The sequence below is a fragment of the Podarcis liolepis genome, assembly GCF_965112155.1.
Source record: "Podarcis liolepis genome assembly, chromosome: 4".
Classification (NCBI taxonomy): Eukaryota; Metazoa; Chordata; class Lepidosauria; order Squamata; family Lacertidae; genus Podarcis; species Podarcis liolepis.
Window position 1 is genome coordinate 100,187,275 of NC_139558.1, and position 22,977 is coordinate 100,210,251.

At 41.9% G+C, this 22,977-nt stretch overlaps 1 long non-coding RNA gene across 1 annotated transcript; it reads left to right on the top strand.

Annotated features, from left to right (window-relative positions):
* The first annotated feature begins 11,633 nt into the window (after positions 1-11,633).
* LOC310705445 lies at positions 11,634-22,287 on the top strand. Its single transcript, XR_014525289.1, has 2 exons — positions 11,634-16,834; positions 16,989-22,287. It is a non-coding gene; the product is annotated as an uncharacterized lncRNA (long non-coding RNA).
* Positions 22,288-22,977: the final 690 nt, after the last annotated feature.

Sequence of the window (22,977 nt, forward strand, 5' to 3'; positions counted from 1 at the left end):
GATTTTTATGAATTTTATCAGGTTTTGTTTTGTGTGTATATACCTATGCATTATAGCAGGGATGTCCAACTTCCAAGAGACGTTACTAACTCCCAGTAATAAAAAACCTGCCAGTCTTTGCCCAGAGTTGTTGAGCTTTTCTCAGGGAGCAGTGACCAGAGTTGTGGATCCACCAGTAGATCGTGACTGACCTCTTGCATGTACCTCCATTCTAGGAACAGCATCCCTGACGCAGAATTTCACAGGAAGTCCCTAAGATGATTCCCCTTTCAGACAGGATACCTGAACATAGGCCAGCAGGGTCCTCCTCTCCGGCGGCCCCAGAACGGCCTCTGCTGTCCGGTGTTTGTACACCTGAAGGGCGTGGAGGCCTCTCAGGGCAGCTGCCTGGCAGCTCTGCATCACCTGGAGTAAGAGATCTTGTTCTGGCTCCAGCAAAAGTCAGGCTGTCAGTTCCTCTCAACTGAGAGTCCCGGCAGCGGGGAGGAGGTCTTTGGGATCCTCTCCCTCATAGCTGTCAACTTTTCCCTTTTCTTGCGAGGAATCCTATTCGGAATAAGTGAATTTCCCTTAAAAAAAAGGGAAACGTTGACAGCTATGCTCTCCCTACTCTTGTTTCCTCCAATACTCACCATTGCTGGATGAAGAAAGCCTGTGGCACATCTTCAAGAAGAGAAAAACAAGTAATAAATGAAATAAGAAACTGAGAAAATAAGAATCCACTGTTTGCCTCACCTTGTCCTCTGTCAACTGCCACCAACTGCTCTCTCCTCCACTCGCCTCACTACTAACCCAAAATGGCCGCCTGCAAGTCGGTGGTCCTTGTCACCATGGCAACCCCCCTCACCTGGACCTGGGCCCACCTGGCTCCACCTATTGGGAGATAATCTATAATGAAATGGGAAAAAAACCTTTGTTAAAAGATCTGAAGCATTTTTATTAGGTATTTTAGGGCAGGATTTACCAAAAGATAAGGAAAATCTATTCCTGTACGTGACAACAGCGGCCAGAATTTTACTAGTTCAAAGATGGGAAAACGATGAAATACCAGCGAAAGAACCCTGGCAAGAAAAGTTGATGGAATACGCTGTAGAGTGTGGTGGTTAAAGAGTAAACCTCCTTGTGCTTCGTGCCTGAGGGAGGGACTCCTAAGGGAAGTCAGTCAGGATGTCACGTCACAGTCCTTTGTTCTGTGAGTCTGCTTTCGATTTCAGTTGGAGTGTGTCAGAGTTATGCTTTGAGACGGAGAAGATGTTTGAATCTTCCGATGGTGTAATTTACTGCTTGTAAATGAAGCTATTACATTTGAAGACGCCGTGCCTGGACTATTTTTCACTCCCTATTCTACTTCACGACAGCAACGCCGCTGCATCTCTGCTGTTCCTGCCTTAGGTGAGGTTTTCCCGGAAGATTGCACTGAGAGCAAAGCAGTGTTTTGTACGCAGGGGAAACGCACTGGACAGGCAGAAGTTCAAGAGGTTATGGGAGCCAACGTTTTGGTTGCTAAGCGATGAGAAGGGAGTGCAAGGAGACGCTGTGCCAGCTGGATCTCCTGATGTCTTCGGAGCCCGGTTTGGCAGAAGAGTGAGTAGTCCTTTGTAGTCCTGGCAGGAGATCAAGCTGGCACAGCGTCTCCTTGCACTCCCTTCTCATCACTTAGCAACCAAAACGTTGTGAAAGCAGACTCACAGAACAAAGGACTGTGACATCCTGACTGCCTTCCCATAGGAGCCCCTCCCTCAGGCACGAAGCACAAGGAGGTTAACTCTTTCACCACCACACTCTACACCCCCTCTTGCTTCGCGTCTGAGGGGAAACACATACCCACTGTTATCCCAAACCCAGACCTTCGCAGAACTCTCCATGCCTCTGGAAGGTTAGTGGTTTCGTGAAACCATCGGCGAGGTTCCTAGCTGAGGGACAGTACTTCAGCGTAACTAACCCCTCCTGAACACTCTGACACTGGCAAGAAAAGTTGATGGAATAGGCTGAAATGGCAAAGCTAACTTAAGGATAAGGACAATAATGACTTTTTTAAAGATTGGGAACCTTTTAGGATGTATATACAGAAACAATTCATAGAAATGAACTCACTGGCAGGATTTGAGTAATGGAAAAATACAAACAGAAAATACAATTATAAGGTAAAAATGAGAAGAAGAGACAAATGTTATAACCTTCGTTTTAATATATAAGGAATACAAAATTATAAGCAAAAGAAACAGAGGTGTTATAAACCAGGAAGGGAAGTTGGGGGAAGTTGTGTGGTGGCGGGGTGTTAATCCAAATTGTAAAATGTAATTTGAATGTTTGATTATGTTAAAATTTCTTTAATTAAGTTATTTTTTTAAAAAAGAAAAGAAAGCAAAGCAATGGCTCCTCTTACTTAAGGGCCCCACAGACCTCATGGGACACAAGAGCAGATTCCCTTGTTGCTTTTTTGAGTCAACCAGCAATGGGGGTTGCATTTCCTTATTTACAGGAGGGCTGTTGCTAAAGCACATGACATGCTCTTCACACTTAGTTATCTATTAGGAACACAGGCACAAATTATTGTGTGTGTGTTTGTATTTGCAAACTACCCCAGTCTCTGAGGGGTGAGATTCCAGGGGTCCCAGGCGCTTTCCCATCTTCGGTTTCCTTGGAACGAAGGTCAGCAGAGACTGTGTTGTCTTTATGATATCTAGTTTTATTTACTCACATACACAACCAGAGTGTAGGACGGAGGGGCTCACAGCATCAACACCCGAACAGATCTTGCTTCTCTATTAGTCGCAGCTTTGGATCCGGCACAGAGCAAGCTGGTTTCGGGGTTTCCCACAACTCTCTCTGGGTCTTGCTTTCCTACCTAGCAGCCAGGTGAGATGGGAGGGGGGAGGACAGCCCCCCCATTAGCTGCAGCTCTTGCAACCCAGCTCCTTCGTTGGGGATGCTGAGGAGGACACTCTATGGCCAGGAAAGGCCCTTGTCTTGCCAAGAAACTTGTCTGTGGGAATCTGCATCCATAATGCTATGGAAAGGGTGAATGTCTTCTAGAATTCTCTGGTGTCGCCAGAAGAGAAAGCAGTTCTTTTCAGTTAGGTCTGTTCTCAACTGCAGAGGATGAGTAGCTTGGACTTTGTTTTGCGCGAAAGGTGGTTGCTGCTTGTAGTGATTTAACTGCAGTGTTTCATCGGCTGGTGTCTTGAGCAGCAACCTCTGGAAACAAAGGGCTAAAAACTGGGGCTGCTCTCCAAAATTATCTGGTCCCTTTTAACTTCATATTTCAGCTGGTTGACTAAAATTCCTTATTCTGGCTGCTGGTCCCTTATTTTCAAATCTGTAAGTTGACAGTTATGGCTTGATGTCACATTTTAACACAGTTTGCAGCACATCTGCAGAGAGAGGGACATGGGGACAGGTGAGTCCGTCCCTGAACACCTGGCAAGGCTATTCCAAGAGTTTTCTCCTGGATTCCAAGTCCTACTACAGGGGAGGGACACCCCAGGCCTTGGGGGCTAATCCTGGCCTCCTTCAACCAGAATGTGGCTCCCCAGGCTAAGGAGATGGTCAATCTCCAGTTCCTCTCCACCCTTTTAAAATTTAAATATCAAAACAGATCCCAACTTTCAGAGCATGTTAATCACAAGAGTGGAAAGACTGCTGGGCCACTCACAGAAATAGGACTACACTTCCTTCTCCCACCTTTAAAATATACGTAAGGAACCTCAACTTCGCTCTTCAAGCCAAAAGACAACACTTCCCCGTCCCCGGGCAAAACCCCTGGGCTTTCATTAGTAGAGCTGCCACCACGCCTCTGGCATTTACCTCACGGGGACTGACTGAGCGGGCGGCGAGATGCTTTCAGCCTTGGACACTTGGCGGGTTCTGAAAAGGCTGTGCAGGCCAGATTCATGACCCTGACAGGCTGGATTCGGCCCACGGGACATGGTTTGAGGATCCCTGGTCTACATTGACTGGCAGCTTCTCCCCAGAGTTTCAGGCAGGGATTTTGTCCAGCCCTTGCAGGAGATGTCAGGGGTTGACCCTGGGACATTCTGCATGCCAAGCAGATGCTCTAGGGCTCCCCATATTTCACTAGCCATTCAATGTTATGCTATTAGCAACCATGGAGATTCCACCTGCCTCTTTCAAAAGGAGAACACTCAACTGATCAATTTCAACAACAACAACAACAACAACAACAACAACAATATTTATACCCCGCCCATCTGGCTGGGTTCCCCAGCCACTCTGGGCGGCTTCCAACAAAATATTAAAATACAATAGTCCATCAAATATTAAAAGCTTCCCCAAACATAACAGCAACCATCCATTTTCAGTTCATTGAATTGGCAATTAAGCATTTCTGGAAAGGGAAATGGCATACTTTTGTATATTAGCATAAAAAGCATGCATGAGAAAGTATTACTCATTTATGATGAGAATAGGATTAATTTATTTTGAAATTTACTTGGTTCCTGCTTGGCAGCCAGTGCGATTGTTTCAGCAGGGCTAGAACTCAGGACCCGCTGCCTTGAGGGACATCTAAGAGCAGTTGGGGAAAGGTCTCCCTTGGGAGGTGGTGGACTCTCCTTCCTTGGAGGTTTCTCAGCAGAGATCGGACGGCCATCTGCCATGGATGCTTTAGCTGAGATTCCTGCATTGCTGGGGGTTGGACTAGATGACCCTGGGATCCCCTCCTATCTCTCCACTCCGGAATTCTAGGAGGAGCTTCCTTGCCGCCTGCAAAGCCCTTTTCCCTGCAAGCTCTTCCTCTGGTTTCACCCCCAAAAGGATATCTAAGTATTGGCGTAGCCAGGGGGGCAGCTGCCCCCCTAAATCCATAAAAAATAATAGAAATCTGAGGTTCTGCCAAGCGGGAGAGGGCGGAGCTGGAAGGACTCGGCATTGCAAGGGTTAAAGGGAAGTGAGCTGCCTTCCTAGAGAGGCCAGGAAGCAAGGGGGGGCCAGGTCCTCCAGAGCCAAGGCCCCTCCCTCCCCAGTCCTTTCCTTGCTTTGGGGTCTCTCCTGCAAGGGCTGCCTCGCTGTCCCCTCCTGGGATCTGGTGAGTCTCCTCTCTCTCCCCCCCCAGAGGGTGCAGTGGGGAGACGGGGGGGGGGCAGGGCTGCAGCAGGGGAGGATGCCTGGGGGGCCGGATCTGCTCATGTGGGGGGGGGACCCCAAGCCAGGGAGGAGAGGGTCCTGCCAGGGAGGGGCCAGGTCTGCAACGCTCTCCTTCCTGGAGGTCAGAGGATCCCTGACTCCCACGAAATCTCCCTTATTTAAACAAAGGAGTCCCTGGGACTTTAACTCTGTGTGACATCGCTCAGCCTCATTGCACAACAGAGGAAACATGTGCAAATGGTTTTCCAAAGCTGGACTAGGAGGTGAACTAGCACCCCCCAAAAAACCCCACGAGGAGGGAGGAAGGAAGTTAAGGTGGGAGAGAAAGGCCAGGAACAAAGAGAGGGATCCCAGCCCCTAGTCTGGCTGCTGCATTGCAGACCAGTTTCCCCAGTCGTCTCCCAGGGCAGCCCCCCACGGAGGCCACTGCAGCAATCCCCTCGCACCCAGAGCAGGGCATCCCAGGACCACGTCCTCTCTGTCCCAAAGGGATTGTTGCTGGCAAAGCAGCCGGAAATGGGCGCTGCTACTCACTGAGCCTCCTGGGACCTTGGCATGAATGGCTGTGTGTGTGTTAAGCTATCTAACAGAATAATAATAATAATAGTAACAATAATAATTAATTACCCGCCTAAATTTCAAGGGAGATGTCTTTGGCCCTGCCCACTTGGCCCTCAGGGGGTTGGCCAGATACATACCTGGCCCTCAGAGCAAAGAAAAAGGGACCCCGCCCCAGAAGTCTTCTGAGAGTGGCAGAGAGTCCAAGTGCAAGAAAAGGAGACAAAAGCAGCGCAGTGGGTGTAGGTGTGGGGGCAACTCCTGAGGACCCCCACTAGAACCAAGCATCCATTATTCACAAGATAGAAACGACTCCTTTGTCAGTAGGTTCCGACGTCATCAATTGACTGGAAGGATGGAGAAACGAGATTGATTCATCTCTCAGAAATCCCTTCAGTTGCCTCCACATTTTGCATTGCTAGAAGGCTAGAGACTTGTTTCTTCTCTTTCAAAAAGCTAGCTCATGATCTGGGATGTGGTGCAGTCATGCTTGCTCAGGGAACCATTTCCCCTCCTGTCCTGCAAATTCTGTAACAGAACAATGTATTTGCTTTGTAGGATTTGCTAGAGCTTCTCATTTAGACAGGCAGAACTTGACAGAAGACCAAAGGGTTCCTTCCGATCTCTCAGAGGCTTCCTGAGATCACAGATGGATGAGCAAGATTCAGCTGGCCCTCAGGCAGGAAGAGGCCATGCCAACCAAACTGGGAGCAGTGGGGGATTCTGGGAAAACCCAGTGCAGAAGATCCATGGTAAGGTGGACACCCTCCGCTCAGAGGTGCAGAGCCAGCAGTTGAGGCAGTTCTGCTGCCAGGAGGCCAAAGGACCCCGAGAGGTTTGCAGCCGACTCTACCACTTTTGCCACCAGTGGCTGAAGCCAGAAAGGCACACGAAAGCTGAGATGCTGGACCTGGTGATCTTGGAGCAGTTCCTGGCTGTCCTTCCCCCGGAGATGGAGAGCTGGGTGAGGGAATGCGGAGCGGAGACCAGTTCCCAGGCGGTGGCCCTGGCCGAAGGTTTCCTCCTGAGTCAGGCAGAGGAGAGAAAGCAGGTGAGAGAGACTTTCCTCTGGATACTCCCAAGGGGCTCCAAACAGGACAGAGAACATCCCATAATGGTCTGCTGATGGCCCATCCTATTTCTGGGAAAGCATCCATGGAATGAGATCTCACACCCTTCAAGTCTTTGTCATTCTCTTTCTAATATTTCTCCCCATTCTCTGGTTTGAATCATTGTGGTTTTTTTCAGGGAAAGGATCTCTTTGCAGAAATGGACCTGGATTCCTGTGAGGCAGAGAGGCCTCCGTTGGACACCAGAGAGAGGCCACTGGGTAAGGAGGAAGGTGGTTTTTCTCCGTTTGGTGTCATTCTGTTGGTTTTCCAACTCATCTGTGAGTTGTTTTCATCTTGTTTTGTGAGGAGACAGTTGGGAACAAGGGTCCAGAGGAGGGGAGATGTATTTCTGCACAACTAACATATGAAATGGGCACAAACGTCCAAATACTCTCAGTAGGTAAGGATTTCTCCAAAGCCCATCTGTAGTAAGAGATGCCCTGTTTCACCTGTGAGAGAAGCAGGCACTCCTGGCGTCCTGTTTACCTTTTTTCTCTTGCAGATGGCAGAAGGATGCCGGCAAGACCTCCTGATCCGCCTTTTCATGGGGGCAGAAGGGAAGCAGCAGCTGTGGAACCAGATCAGGTCAGGGGAAGCTGCCTTGTGGCGACAGAGACCGAGGGATGGAGCAATGTCATGGACTGGTTGGGGACAGAGGAATGGTGGGAGGATGCACCTGGGGAACCAGGAAGGAAGATTGCTGAGATTGCTGAGAGCCCAAGAAGTGGAGGTAGAAGAAGGATGGGTGGTCAGAGGGGGAAGAGGGAGAAGGCTGGGAAGAGGAGGTGTCAGAAGCTGAAGGGGAAACAGCGCTTAGTGAGCTGGGAGACTCTGTGGCAGAATGCAGTGCAGAATCAGAGGCAGAAGAGGAAGGAGGCAAGTGGGAGAGGAAGGTCGAGAGGCTGTTTTGAGTCAGGAGAAGGAGGAGCCACCGGTGGCTCCCTCTCCTTTTGCCAGAAGCCACCCTCCCTGCTTGTCTCTCAGAGTCTGCAATGCAGGAATCTCTGCTAGATCATCCAAGACAGATGGCCATTCAAAATAGGCTTATTTTGATCACTGAATGCTAAAATTGTTTTCTAAGCAGTGGACAAATCAGAACAAATAGTGGCCTGGATTCACCTAACCAGCCCCATCGGATGCAAAATGGGGCCTGCCTCCCATTCCTCCCCCTCCCCATTCCTCCATGAATCCCTTGAATTTGGCTCTAGGGCATTGGGAGGGAACTCCCCAGAAGAGCTCACGAGGAGAAGAGAATGTGGATCCTTCCATTGGGGAAACGGGAATGCTTGCCTAGGCAGAATGACTTGAATAACACAAGGTGGAGTACAACCTATTTGAACAAAGACGAATACCCATAATTAAAATGCAGAATAAAATAAGCATCCATAAATAAAATGTGCAGCAAAGCAATCCTATTGAAACAACACCGCAATTTACAGGAAGGAAACAACAGAGCATTGTGTAGCAGATCATATTTCTGTCTCAGAGGAGGACATTTCCCTTTTTCTTTTAGGGCCCAGTGTGCTTTGAAGATGTCGTTGTTCATTTCACGGAGGAGGAGTGGGCGTTGCTGGATCCTGACCAGAGAGCTCTGCATAAGGACGTCATGGAGGAGAATCGTGGGATCGTGGCCTCTCTTGGTAAGGCTCCCTGTGTGGTGTAGTGGTTAAGAGCGGTAGTCTCGTAATCTGGGGAACCGGGTTCGCGTCTCCGCTCCTCCACATGCATCGTCATATCTGCCTGGAAATTCAAAAAATACCTCGATGTGACCAACCTCATATATTTTCACAGATCTCAATAATGACCCCTATAACACCTGGGAACCTAACACCCCCACAATAAAGAGTAACTTACAGTGTGTTTTTTTAGCAATCTTCCTCAAATTATTCCTTTTTCTACCACGATTGGGCTGGTCTCAACTGCCCAGGCCATCTTCAATGTCAGCTTCAGAATTGTTAGGAAAGATAAGTAGCTTCAGGTTTTCTGTTTTTGCTCCTGTCAGTCTTGGGTTGACCAAAGAGATGACTGACATTGGAGATGGAGGGGATGCCATGACTGGCCCAAACAAAATTCATCCCAGAGAAGAGCTAGACTTATTGAATCTCAGGAAAAGTAGCAGTGGTGGTGGTGATGATGATGATGATGATGATACAGTGGTACCTCGGTTTACAAACTTTCCGGAACAGGACTATTCTTAAATCAAGGTACCACTGTAGTAATAATAATAATTTATATTTATACCCTGCCCATCAGGCTGGGTTGCCCCAGCCACTCTGGGCAGCTTCCAACACACATATAAACATGAAACATTAATAATAATAATAATCTGATTCCATATAAAAGAACATTAACTTTAAAATGAACAACTTCTCCTAGTGGCCGAAATTGTGGAAACCTTCTGTGAAAAAGTGTATTTCTGAGGTTTGATGGCTCCTAACACCACTTTTGTATGGAGTAATACCATAAAATTATATAGCAATGGAAAGATAATTTAATGTTGAATGTAATGCGATGAATTTTATGAAGGAGTATTTATTAGAACAGCAGTCATAAAGAAAAACCGTGAAACCTTTGGTAACCATTGGTAACCTTTAGCGTTCATTACGGCCTTACAACATCTTCCCATGAAGTGAACCAAGTCTTTAGTTCTGCAGCTGTAATAATGTGAAACCAAGACTGAATTATTGCCTCTGTTAATTGGGCTTTATTGCTGGGTTGCCTCTTATTAACAAGTTTCTTTAGTCGGTTCCAAAGATTTCTGATTGGGTTAAAGTGTGGGCTATTCCCAGGCCATTCCAGCAGTGGAATAGGATTATCTTGAATGATAATGCTCCTTTGGCACACAGCAGCAACATGACATAGAGCTGAATCCTGTTGAAAATATATAAATGCTTCGGTATCTGGGAAATGATCACCTGCGGAACACTTCAGTTTGGGCTCACATATTTCGTTTATGCATTTTTCCGCTTTTAGATTCCCATTAATGACACAAATTCTGCCCACACCTTTTGCTGCGATACAACCCCAGATCATCACACTGTCTGGGTGTTTCACGGTCAGTGTAATGCAAATAGGATGTAAATGTTACCTGATTCTTCTCCTCGGGTATTTCATGCCATCACTACCAAGCAAGGAGATTTGGGTCTCATCGCTCCAAATAACACCGCCCCATTGTTCCACTGTCCAGTTAACATGGGTTTCATCTTTTCAACCTTTGCTTGAGAGATAACAATGGCTTTTTCTTAGAATTCTAACATTTAGACCAGTCCTTGCACTCAATTTCCCATTACATTGTGCCATGTCATCTTGTACTCACCCAGATGATTTTCTTCTGTCATGTAGGCACAGTCTCTCCACTCGTCCAGGGTCACTTTTGTAGTGACTGAGTCTCCTTATACCTCTTCAAAAATATAGAAAGGCCAACTTTGGTTAAGTTTTCCCCAATCTCTCTTCTAATTTCTTCATAACTGTAGCCTTGCTCACTTAATAGTACAATCTTACATCACTTTCTGGGGACCACTCAACTCCTTGTGCCATTTCTATAATTTTATTATGTCTTACACCCTCACTAAATGAAAGAACACAAAAAACCAACCAACTTGATAGCAATCACAAAACACACTGACAAAAGTCAACCAAAGCAAGTTGTGCTTCCTTTTTCTGGTTATTTGGTTATAACGTTTGATAGAATACGGGTAATTGAACAAACTTTCTTGGATTGCATTCTTGATTGCATTCTTGATCGAATTATCTTTCCATTGATATATAATTTTATGACATTATTCCAAATGAAGTGGTGTTATAAGCCATAAAAACTCTGAAATACACTTTTTTCCAAAAGTCTTTCACAATTTTGACCACTGCTTTATATAAACAAGGCAACATTCAACAACTCATCCGAATCTCATATTAAACAAACAACACAGGTAATGAACACACACGCAACTCCCTTCAGTTCTTCTCCATTTGTTCCTGAGGCTCAAATCCCTTTTTGTCCCCAATGCAGATTGTGATGAATTGGAAATCGAGAACAAAGGTGACCACGAAAAAATCCCCAGAGAGGAGAAGCCACAAAAAAATTTGGAGTATGGAGAAAGCTGCAGTCAGAGCTCCAATTCCACTTCCCATCAACAAAATCTCATTGAAAAGAAACTCTATCAGTGCATGGGATGTGGTAAGAGCTTCACTCATAGCTCCTCTCTCACTTCCCATCAAAGAATTCATACAGGGGAGAAACCCTATCAGTGTGTGGAATGTGGAAAGCGCTTCAGTCGGAGCTCCAATCTCACTCAGCATCAGAGAATTCATACAGGAGAGAAACCCTATCAGTGTGTGGAATGTGGAACAAGCTTCAGTCAGAGCTCCCATCTCACTTCCCATCGAAGAATTCATACAGGAGAGAAACCCCATCAGTGTGTGGAATGTGGAAAGCGCTTCAGTCGGAGCTCCTGTCTCACTTCCCATCAAATAATTCATACAGGGGGGATATATTATCGGTGTATGGAATGTGGAAAGACCTTCAGGAACAGCTCCAATCTCACTCAGCATCAGAGAATTCATACAGGGGAGAAACCGTATCAGTGTGTGGAATGTGGAAAGAGCTTCAGTCAGAGCTCCGCTCTCACTTCCCATCAAAGAATTCATACAGGGGAGAAACCCTATCAGTGTGTGGAATGTGGAAAGCGCTTCAGTCGGAGCTCCTGTCTCACTCAGCATCAGAGAATTCATACAGGGGAGAAACCCTATCAGTGTGTGGAATGTGGAAAGAGCTTCACTGTTAGCTCTAAACTCACTTCCCACCAAAGAATCCATTCAAAGGTCGGAATAGTCATTATACAGCTTTAGGAGCCAGGCAAATCCGCACCTTTTTAACCAGGCCTTTTTTCTTATTGACATCTAATGCTATTTTAACACGTGATGTTTTGGGTTTTTATGTTGTGTTTTTATGTTCTAAGCATTCTGAGACTTGTGGGTTTAGGGTATACAGCCACTCTTAAATTCCTAGGGGTCTTTGCCCCCCCATAAAATATATGTGTTTGCTTGGTACATTTATATACCTTCGTGTAAATCTTAAGAGACTTGCATGCCAGGCCTCTTAAGGCTATTTGCAAGTGTAGCAGTGCACATAGCTGGACATAGGATATCACATAAAAAATAACACGTTGCATTTTGTACTACATTACTTGTGGCATACTTGCAGTTTGGGAGAAACATTCTTTTCTTTTTTAAAGAAAAATTTATTAAAGTTTTAAAGCATGAATACAAAAACACATGGAAAAGGAAAATACATAAAAAAACAAAAAATACATGAAAAGAAAAAAAATAAAAATAAAAAATACAACATACAAAAGACAAAGAAAAAATAAGAAAAAGTTAAAAACAAATCCGTTTTTCATAACTTTAAACTCCTTTGCTTGTTTCTTTGACCTCCTCACACCTCCCCTTTTTGTATTCCCATTTACATAATCAGGTCAGCAAATCCTTACCCTCTTTCATTTACCTTAACTCTATATCTTCACATTTTATAACTCTATGTTTTCATCCATTATCAATTCATTTTTGCATATTCTTATTAACTTTGTTGCTAATACCACTTATTTTCAATCCAACATCATTTTAACATTCATTAATTTTACAGTGTTTCTGCAGATAGTCTTTAAATTTCTTCCAATCTTCTTCCACCAACTCTTCTCCCAGGTCTCGGATTCTGCCAGTCATTTCCGCCAATTCCATGTAGTCCATCACCTTCATCTGCCATTCTTCCAGGGTGGGTAGATCTTGTGTCTTCCAGTACTTTGCAATAAGTATTCTTGCTGCTGTTGTTGCGTACATAAAGTTCTGTCCTTCTTTGGCACCAATTGGCCGACTATGCCCAGGAGAAAGGCCTCTGGTTTCTTCAGGAAGGTATATTTAAATACCTTTTTCATTTCATTATATATCATCTCCCAGAAAGCCTTAATCTTTGGGCACGTCCACCAAAGGTGAAAGAATGTACCTTCATTTTCTTTACATTTCCAACATTTGTTATCGGGCAAATGATATATTTTTGCAAGCTTGACTGGTGTCATGTACCACCTATATATCATTTTCATAATATTCTCTCTTAAGGCATTACATGCCGTAAATTTCATACCGGTGGTCCCCAACTGTTCCCAGTCAGCAAACATAATGTTATGTCCAACGTCTTGTGCCCATTTAATCACAGCAGATTTAACCGTTTCATCCTGCGTATTCCATTTTAACAGCAAGTTATACATTCTTGAAAGTATCTTAGTTTTGGGATCTAACAGTTCTGTTTCCAATTTTGGTTTTTCCACCTGGAAGCCAATTTTTTTATCCAAATTGTAGGCCTCTCTTATTTGATAATAATGTAGCCAGTCTCACACTTTATCTTTTAATTTCTCAAAACTCTGCAATTTCAATTTATCTCCATCTTGTTCCAAAATTTCCCAATATTTCGGCCAATTGGCCTCCATATTGAGCTTTTTCTGAGCCTTTGCTTCCATTGGTGACAACCACCTTGGGGTTTTAATTTCCAATAGGTCTTTATATCTTATCCAGACATTAAACAATGCTTTCCTGACAATATGGTTTTTAAATGCTTTATGTGCTTTAACCTTGTCGTACCACAAATATGCATGCCACCCAAAAACATTGTTGAAACCTTCTAAGTCCAAAATGTCTGTGTTCTCAAGAAGCAGCAAATCTTTCTTTTTTTAAAAAAAAATAATTTTTTATTGATTTTCCAAACACAAAGTAAAAACAGACAATACACAATACACAGACATACAAACATATAAACATGTATAATTTCATAGCCGTTTTTTCATAAACCTTACTTCCCGGACTTCCCCATACCTCCCCCTTTCTGCATCCTTGTTTTATATTTCTTCAGCAACTCCTCAGTCAACTAATTATTCAATTCAATTTCTTTTAAATTTTTCTAAAATTGTTAATTACAGCTGCAATTCTGTTTCCCAACCCCTTGACATTTAACATTCCTGAATTTTACAACAAGTTCTAAGATATACTTTGAATTTCTTCCAATCTTCTTCCACTGTCTCTTTCCCCTGGTCACGGATTCTGCCAGTCATCTCCGCCAGTCCCATGTAGTCTGCCTTCGTCTGCCATTCTTCCAGTGTGGGTAGTTGTTGTGTCTTCCAATACTTTGCTAGAAGAATCCTTGCTGCTGTGGTCGCGTACATAAAAAACGTCCTGTCCTTCCTTCTCACCGATTGGCCGACAATGCCCAGGAGAAAAGCCTCAGGTTTTTTAGGGAAGGTCCATTTAAGAACCTTCTTGATTTCATTATAGATCATTTCCCAAAAAGCCTTTATCCTCAGGCAGGTCCACCAAAGGTGGTAAAAGGTACCTTCAGTCTCATTACATTTCCAACATTTATTATTGGGCAGATGATAAATTTTTGCCAGCTTGACTGGGGTCATGTACCACCTGTACATCATTTTCATAATGTTTTCTCTTAAGGCAGTGCCGTAAATTTAGTACCGGTGGTCCACAACTGTTCCCAGTCAGCAAACATAATGTTATGACCAATATCTTGTGCCCATTTTATCATAGCTGATTTCACCGTTTCATCCTGTGTGTTCCATTTCAACAGCAGATTATACATTCTCGACAAATTCTTAGTATTGGGTTCTAGCAGTTCTGTTTCTAATTTTGACCTCTCCATCTGGAAGCCTATTTTCCTGTCCTGTTTAAATATCTCATTTATCTGAAGGTAGTGCAACCAATCTCGTACTTTGGACTTTAATTTCTCATAACTCTGTAATTTAACTTTTTCCCCATCTTGTTCCAAGATTTCACAGTATTTTGGCCATTTAGACTCCATATTAAGTTTTTTCACCTCTTTAGCTTCCATTGGTGACAGCCACCTGGGAGTTTTGCTTTCCAGTAAATCTTTATACCGCATCCAAACATTATATAATGCTTTCCTAACAATATGGTTTTTGAAACCTTTATGCAATTTTACCCTATCATACCATATATATGCATGCCAGCCAAATCTATTGTCAAACCCTTCCAGATCCAAAATGTCTGTATTCTCAAGAAGCAGCCACTGTTTCAGCCAGCAGAAAGCCGCCGATTCATAGTGGAGTCTTAAGGCAAACCCCCCTCTATCCTTTGCATCAGTTAAAATCTTAAATTTTATTCTGGGCTTTTTGCCCTGCCAGACAAATTTAGATATATCTTTCTGCCACTTCTTGAAACAGTCCATCTTGTCCAAGATCTGCAACGTCTGGAATAAAAACAACATTCTAGGCAATACATTCATCTTAATAACAGCAATTCGGCCTAACAAGGAGAGTCTCAACCTTGACCATATTTCTAGATCTTTCTTTACCTCTGTCCAACATCAGCAGCCAATCTTTCAACCAGCAGAATGCTGCTGATTCATAGTAAAGTTTAAGGTCTGGGCTTCCGGTTTGACCCGCGGAAAGTGAGGAAGCACGGAAAACCTCGTCAGGGGTTTTCCTGCAGCACAGGGGCTTGGGGGAGCCGCCAGGCACAGCGCACCCCCAGAAATCTCAAGGGGGGGAACCCTTGAGGGATAGGCAACCCGGCAGCGGAGGTGCGGTTTCGTGGTTTTCTCGGGTTTCTTTCTTGGAAGAGCTTGAGGACGGCGAGACTGCAAACGCAAGCGGGAGAGCACCGACCCTGTGTTGCCATGCCTGCAGCTTCCCCTAAGAAGCGTGACGGATCTCCAGAAAGATAAGAATAGAACCCTTGGTGAAGAGGAAGATTTATCCTTTAATACCTGGAAGTTTGGACCAAGCGGTTCTTGGATGCTTTAAGATTGAAAATAGGGACTTCATCCCGGTTGATGGGAAAATGGCGCAGGAAACAAAGTTGCAAGAAAGAGAAAGGAAGTAACTTAGCACCTATTTGAATGAGTACAATACAATTAAAGCCCACAGCTTTTCTTTTCTCGCTGTGGCAGATTAAAATGCAAAGTACAAAGTAACCTACAAAGAACTGAGTAGAGACTTTGAATACCCTGGGGCTAGAAAGTTAAAAGTTAAAGAGTAACTGCACTCAGTCATTTATGGTGATTAGCAGCCAGAAGGCTGTAAAAAGAGCTGTAAAAAGACTTGATAAGGCTTTAAGGGGACTGAAAAGGACGATTGTATGAAAACCTCACCCCCTTTCTTTTCGGTTGATTGCAAGAGTGTATTTTTAGAAGGGGCTGGTACAAGATACGTGGAGGAGCAGCAAGGGAGTAAGGAAAGAGATATCCAAGAAACATTCAAACTAAAACCAGCATTACTCCTCTACTTCCACCTCGGCATATTAAGCGAAGAAGTGACCATTCTTTCGTCTCCTCACGTATCAGCTGCTTTGTATTTGGAAACCTCATTTAACCCTCTCTAACTGAATAGAGCAACCGAGTAGATTAAAGGACATGGGGAATATTTAAATCATACTCGCTCTTTGTTCATGCTATTTTGCTATAGTTTGCTATATATTTTGCTATAGCTTGTTCCTCGGAGGATCTCTTCATAATTGCTGAAATGATAGAGACTGGTTCTGCAAGGGATATCCTGACGTAGATTGAGTCTGGAAGGAGAGAGAAGGTTCTAGATTCTGTCCCCAGTGGAGAAGAATGAATACTACATTAGCCTTTTGCTTTAAGCTTTAACACTTTGAATTCACCTTTCTTACCACAACTTAATAATTTCCCTCTTCTAAGTGTTTTTTGTTGCTGTTGTGGTTGGTTTTGTTGTTGTTGTTGTTGTTGTTGTTGTTGTTTGTTGTTGTTTTTTTGAAGTTGGCAAAGGGGCATGGACTTTGGAGCCATACAAGGCCTTTGAACTTAACTAAGGAACTTTAATTGGGATGACTTTTAAATAATTTGATTTTTCTTATAAACTAAATTACGACTTTACCTCTTGGGGGCATAATCATTGTGGAAGCATTTAGTGGAATTGAGCTAGCAAGTAGCAGAAAACACCAGAACTGCTTAGAACTGTTTTGGATCGTACAGAACTACTTAACACTTATTCTTCTTCCACAGGAGCATTTGATAACCATGTCCTCTAGTTAAGAACATTACCCCCCCCCGTCCTCTGTTTCTCTTTCCTTCTTTCTCCTTTCATTTATGTATATTTGGAAATTCCAGTGACAGCAACCACTTTGTGGACCCATAGAAGAAATTTAGATACAGTTTATAGATATATGATGTTTACTAGTTAGAATTGATAAGGCTGGACCCAATTCTTGGGGACAAAGACCCTTTCTCAGGTTGAAATACTGGGGGACTGCATTGGAAGGTTGAAATACTGGGGAACTACATTGAAAGGTACAGGACCTAAAAGGAGTAGGAGGAAAAGACTGCGCGCCCTTTAAGGGAGAGAGTAGGGAACAAAATCGAGAATTTTGAGAAAATAACTTAAAATGTCGGGGGGAAATGGGAAAAAGGTAGCAGGGACCCCTGGGGAAAGGAAAGTATCCAGGCAGGAGGAAATCAAAGATTTAGATATCTTGTGGTTAAAGATAAAAGAGGAATTTAAACAAAGGGAAGAACACATGGAAAATAAGTTAGGAGAGGTACAGGAGAGGATAGATAAGAAAATAGAAGGGGCTGTAGGAGAGCTCTCAAGTAAAATTCAAGATTTGACAATGAGGTCAAAATCAATGGAAGAAACAAATAGGAAAACTCAAAAGGAACTGAGGGAACAAAAGAAAGAGACAGAAAAAATAAAGGAGGAAATAAGAGAATGGAACAATAGACAAGACCAACTGTCAGATAGTCTAGCCATGGTAGAATTGCGGCAGAAACAGCTTAATTTAAAATTTAAAGGAGTTCCCGAAGAGGCAAATGAAAATGTGAGAGGAAAAATGATTAGAGAACTCTCGAAATGGTTAGAAGTAGAAGAAGAGGAAGTGGCCGATAGGATAGATAAGGCATTCAGAATTAGAGGGAAAATGCAGCAAGCAAAATCAAAAAAACTGGCTGGTGACTGTTTAGTGGTCTTCAATTCAATTGAGATGAAAAATATGATTCTAAAATTGAGCTATTAAAAAAACCTAATAATTGAAGGAAGACCTATTTTTATTTATAAAGAAATTCCAATCAGGCTTCTACGCAAAAGGGATGGATACAGACAAATAGCAAGTGTCTTGAGAAGGAATGCCATATCTTATAGATGGGAATTCCCAGAGGGGGTCACCTTCTATTACAAGGATAAGAGATTCAAACTGATGAGCACCCAAGAAGCTGAGAAGATATGAGAAAGAACTTGGGAGGATAGAAGAAAGGGCAGAAGAGGGAGAGAGACTTACAGAGGAAAGGGAAAGGAAGAGAAGGAAAGAGAGGGGGAAGGAGAGGGGAGAGAGAGGGAAAGAAGAGGAGGAGGAAGTGGAAGAAGAAGAGGAGGAGGTAGCTTTGGGAGGAGAAGGAGAGGAAGAAAATGAAGAAACTACAAAGAACAGGAAAATTAGATCATAAGTTGACTCATAAGTGCAACACGAAGAAAAAATAAACATATATGGTCATGACTATTAAAGTCTTATCTTGGAATGTTAACGGTCTAAATGATAAATCTAAAAGGAATAAAATCTTCAAGGTCCTGACGAAAAAGAATGTTGATGTGATATGCTGTCAGGAAACACATGTGGCTAAAAAACACAAACATATCCTGATAAATAAGAAGTTGGGGGTGGAATTTATTAATTCAGATGTAGACAAAAAAAGAGGAGTGGTGATATTTGCAAAAGAAAAAGGGGAGCCCAAATTAATATGCAAAGTTGAGGAAGAGAGAATTGTGGGAATACAGATCAATCATCAGGGAGAAAAACTAAATGTGGTAAATGTTTATGCCCCAAATACGAATAAGGCAGAATTTTTTTAAAAACTAGAACAAATTTTATTGGATTTAGAGCCTCATAAACTGATCCTATTAGGTGATTTAAATGGTGTGCCAATACCAGAGTTAGACAGAAGTGCAAAAAAGAAAAAATTGAACCAAGGAAAATTACCAAAAACATTCAAAAATATTGAAGAAAATTTAGATTTGACAGACATCTGGAGACATAAAAACCCACTGACAAAACAATTTACATATTTTTCAGAGCCGCATCAGAGTTGGGGTAGAATAGGTCAGATTTGGTTATCAAGGGAATTAGTAGCAAGAGTTGAAAAATGTGACATACACCCCAGAACTCTTTCTGATCACAACTCAATTTTCCTGGAAATTAATTCTGGAGTCCAGAGCGTGTATAGATGGAGAATGAACGAATATCTATTTGGAAATGAGGAAGTAATTGAGAAAGCAAAAAAAACTTTAAAAGATTTTTTTGACTTAAACCTTAATAAAGAAACAAATATCGACATAGTATGGGACGCTAGTAAGGCGGTGCTAAGAGGTTTTCTAATCCAACAAAATAGTTATAGAAAAAAGATAAGAGAACAAAAGAAAGATGAAATTCTGATCAAACTAAGAGAATGTGAGAAAAAATTAATAAACCCTAATGATGAGCAGATAATTCAAACATCCAAATTTCTACAATCACAATACTCAATGCTAATTAATCAAGAAGTTGAATGGAGAATTAAATTAATGAGGCAAAAACTCTTTGAATCAGCAAATAAAACGGGGAAATTCCTGGCCTGGCAACTACGAAAAAGGAAAAAACAAAGTGTAATTAACAAGATAAAAGTTGAAGAAAGGTTTGTAGAAGATCCAAATGAAATAAAGAAAAATTTTCTAGCTTTTTTCGAAAAACTTTATCAGAAAGAAGAGGAAGACACAATAGAAATAGGAAAATATTTAGAAAATAGCAGAATAACAACTATAACGGAGGAAGAGAAAACACAATTGAATAATTGCATAACAGTAGAGGAAGTTCAGGAAGCAATAAAGAAAATGAAATTAGGGAAGGCACCGGGCCCAGATGGTCTATCGGCCAAATATTACAAAGTCCTCGAGGAAGACTTAGCCCCAGTACTATGCGAGGTAATGAATAATATTCTACAAGGAGGGAAGATCCTAGACTCCTGGAAGGATGCTCACATAACACTGATACCTAAAGCGGACTCAGACAAATTAAATGTAAAATATTACAGACCGATATCACTTCTTAACAACCACTATAAAATTTTTGCTGAGATAACGGCGAATAGATTTAAAAGTTATTTAAAAAGGGCAATAAACACGGATCAAGCTGGATTCCTTCCCAATAGATATCTAAAAGACAATGTTAGGCATATAAACATCATCGAATATCTGGAAAAGAAGAATGAAATCCCGGCAGCATTAATTTTCATCGATGCAGAAAAAGCATTTGATAACGTATCTTGGAGTTTCTTATTAAAGTGTATGGAGACTGCAGGAATTGAAGGTGCTTTTTGGGAAGGAATCAAAGCAATTTATTCAAAGCAAAGAGCTAAACTGATTATTAATAACAACCTATCTGACACATTCGAAATTTCCAAGGGCACGAGACAAGGCTGCCCTTTGTCACCACTCCTATTTATAATGATATTAGAAGTAATTGCAAACAAGATAAGAGATACATCAGAGATAAGAGGAATCAGAATTGGGGTAAAAGAATTTAAACTGAAAGCATACGCAGACAACCCGGTAATTTCAGTTGAGGATCCCATACAGAGCATGGACAAAGTTCTGACAATTCTAGAGGAATTTGGGAAAGTGGCAGGCTTTAAGTTAAATAGAAACAAAACTAAAATGATGGTTAAGAACATGGGAGAAGATCTAAGGAGACAGTTATACCATCAATCGGGAATTAAAGAAGTAAAAAAGATAAAATATCTAGGAGTATGGCTGACGATGAAAAGTATAAACTTAATGGCTGATAACTACACTAATACCTGGAAGGAAATCCAAAAGGAACTAGACATTTGGAACAGGATTAAACTCTCCTGGTCAGGCAGAATGGCTGCAATTAAGATGTGCATACTACCGAAACTCTTATTTTTATTCCAAAATGTCCCAGTGATTAGAGGAAGTGCAATATTTAAAAATTGGCAAAAAATCTTATCCAAATTTATATGGCAAGGTAAAAGACCAAGAATTAGATTTAAATTATTAACAGATAGAAAAGATAGAGGAGGTTTCTCGGTCCCAAATCTAAGACTGTATTATGAAGCCTCGTGCCTTTGTTGGCTCAAAGAATGGGTCACCTTAAAAAACACAGATCTGTTAGACCTAGAGGGCTTCGATTTAAGATTTGGATGGCATGCTTATCTTTGGCAGAATAAGGAAAAGGTGCATAAAGGCTTCTCAAGCCACATCATCAGAGGAGCACTTTTAGAGGTGTGGGAAAAGAACAAAAGACTACTGGAAAAAAACACCCCCTGGTGGCTATCGCCTATCGATATATTAACTGTTAAAAAAATAAATATAGAAGGTGAGAGACTGACCTATGAAGATTTACTGGAAAGATCAGAAAGAGGATGGAAAATTAGACCCTATGAAGAGTTGAAGAGTAGACTGACAGGTTGGTTGCAGTACCACCAAATTAATGCACTATGGAAGGAAGACAGAAAGATTGGAATGAATGAGAAAAAATCTAAATTCCAGGTAGAAATAATAGAAAGTAAAACTAAACTGCTATCTAAAATGTATACTCAACTGTTAGATTGGGACACCAAGGATGAAGAGGTCAAAGAAGTTATGGTAAAGTGGCCATAGATATTGGATATAATTTGGATTTTGAAAAATGGACGAAGTTGTGGACTAAAGGAATGAAATTTACAGCCTGTACTGCCCTTAGAGAAAATATGGAAAAGATGATGTATCGTTGGTACATTACTCCCGTGAAACTACAAAAAATGTACAAGAACGGGGACAGTAGGTGTTGGAAATGTAAATCTAAAGAGGGAAGCTTCTATCACATGTGGTGGAAATGTGAAGAAGTTAAGAAATTTTGGGATTCCATTTATAATGAATTAAAGAAAATATTTAAATACACCTTTGTCAAAAAGCCCGAAGCTTTCCTTTTGGGAATGATAGGAGAGGAGATTAAAAAGGAGGACTATGTAATATTTCAATATGCAACTGTAGCTGCCAGGATTTTATTAGCACAAAACTGGAAAACCCCAAATATCCCGACCGTGAAGGATTGGCAAATCAAATTATTTGAGTATATGGAGTTGGCAAAAATGACGCAGAACATTAGACAGCAAAAAGGGAGAAAGTTTATTGATGAATGGTCTAGATTTATAACATATATAGAAACAAATTCTAGAGATATAAAAATCGCAGTAGGTGTAATATAACTCTTGCGACGCGTAGATATTTTATAATGAAAAACTGCAGATTGAATTTAATATACATATAACCCAAAACCGAGATGGAGGGAAGTCAATTGTTAATTGTTTGTAATGTTTGTGTGTTGGTTGGTTTGGGGGTTGTGATTTGGTTGATGGTCTTGTTTGTTTTTGATGTGTGACTGTTACCTCATTCTTTCTTTTTATGTTGTTGTTTGTTTGTTTTTCCCCTGTCATCGTCTGGCAATGAAAAATGAATAATTTTTTTTTTTTTTTTAAAGTAAAGTTTAAGGTCTGGCAGGGCAAATCCACCTCTTTCCTTTTCATCAGTTAGTATTTTAAATTTTATTCTGGGCTTCTTGCCCTGCCAGACAAATCTAGAAATATCTTTCTGCCACTTCTTGAAACAGTCCATCCTGTCCAAGATTTGCAATGACTGAAACAAAAATAACATTTTTGGCAATACATTCATCTTTATAGCTGCAATTCGACCCAACAAGGAAAGCTTCAAATTTGACCATATTTCCAAATCTTTTTTCACTTCTGCCCAACATTTCTCATAGTTGTCTTTAAATAAATTTAAATTCATAGCAGTTATATTAACCCCCAGATATTTTACTTTCTTAACTAATGTTAAACCTGTCTCCTTCTGAAACCTCTCTTTCTCAATTGGTGTAAAATTTTTCTCAAGCACTTTAGTTTTTGACTTGTTCAACTTAAATCCTGCCACATGACCAAATTCTTGAATCAATTCTAATACTCTTTTCGTACTAGATTCTGGCTCCTGTAACGTCAAAACTAGTTCATTTGCAAAAGCTTTCAGTTTGTATTGTTTGGCTCCGACCTGAATACCTTTAATCAGACGGTCCCTTCTAATCATATTCAACAAAACCTCCAGGACCGAAATAAAAAGCAATGGGGAAATCGGGCAGCCTTGTCGTGTCCCTTTCT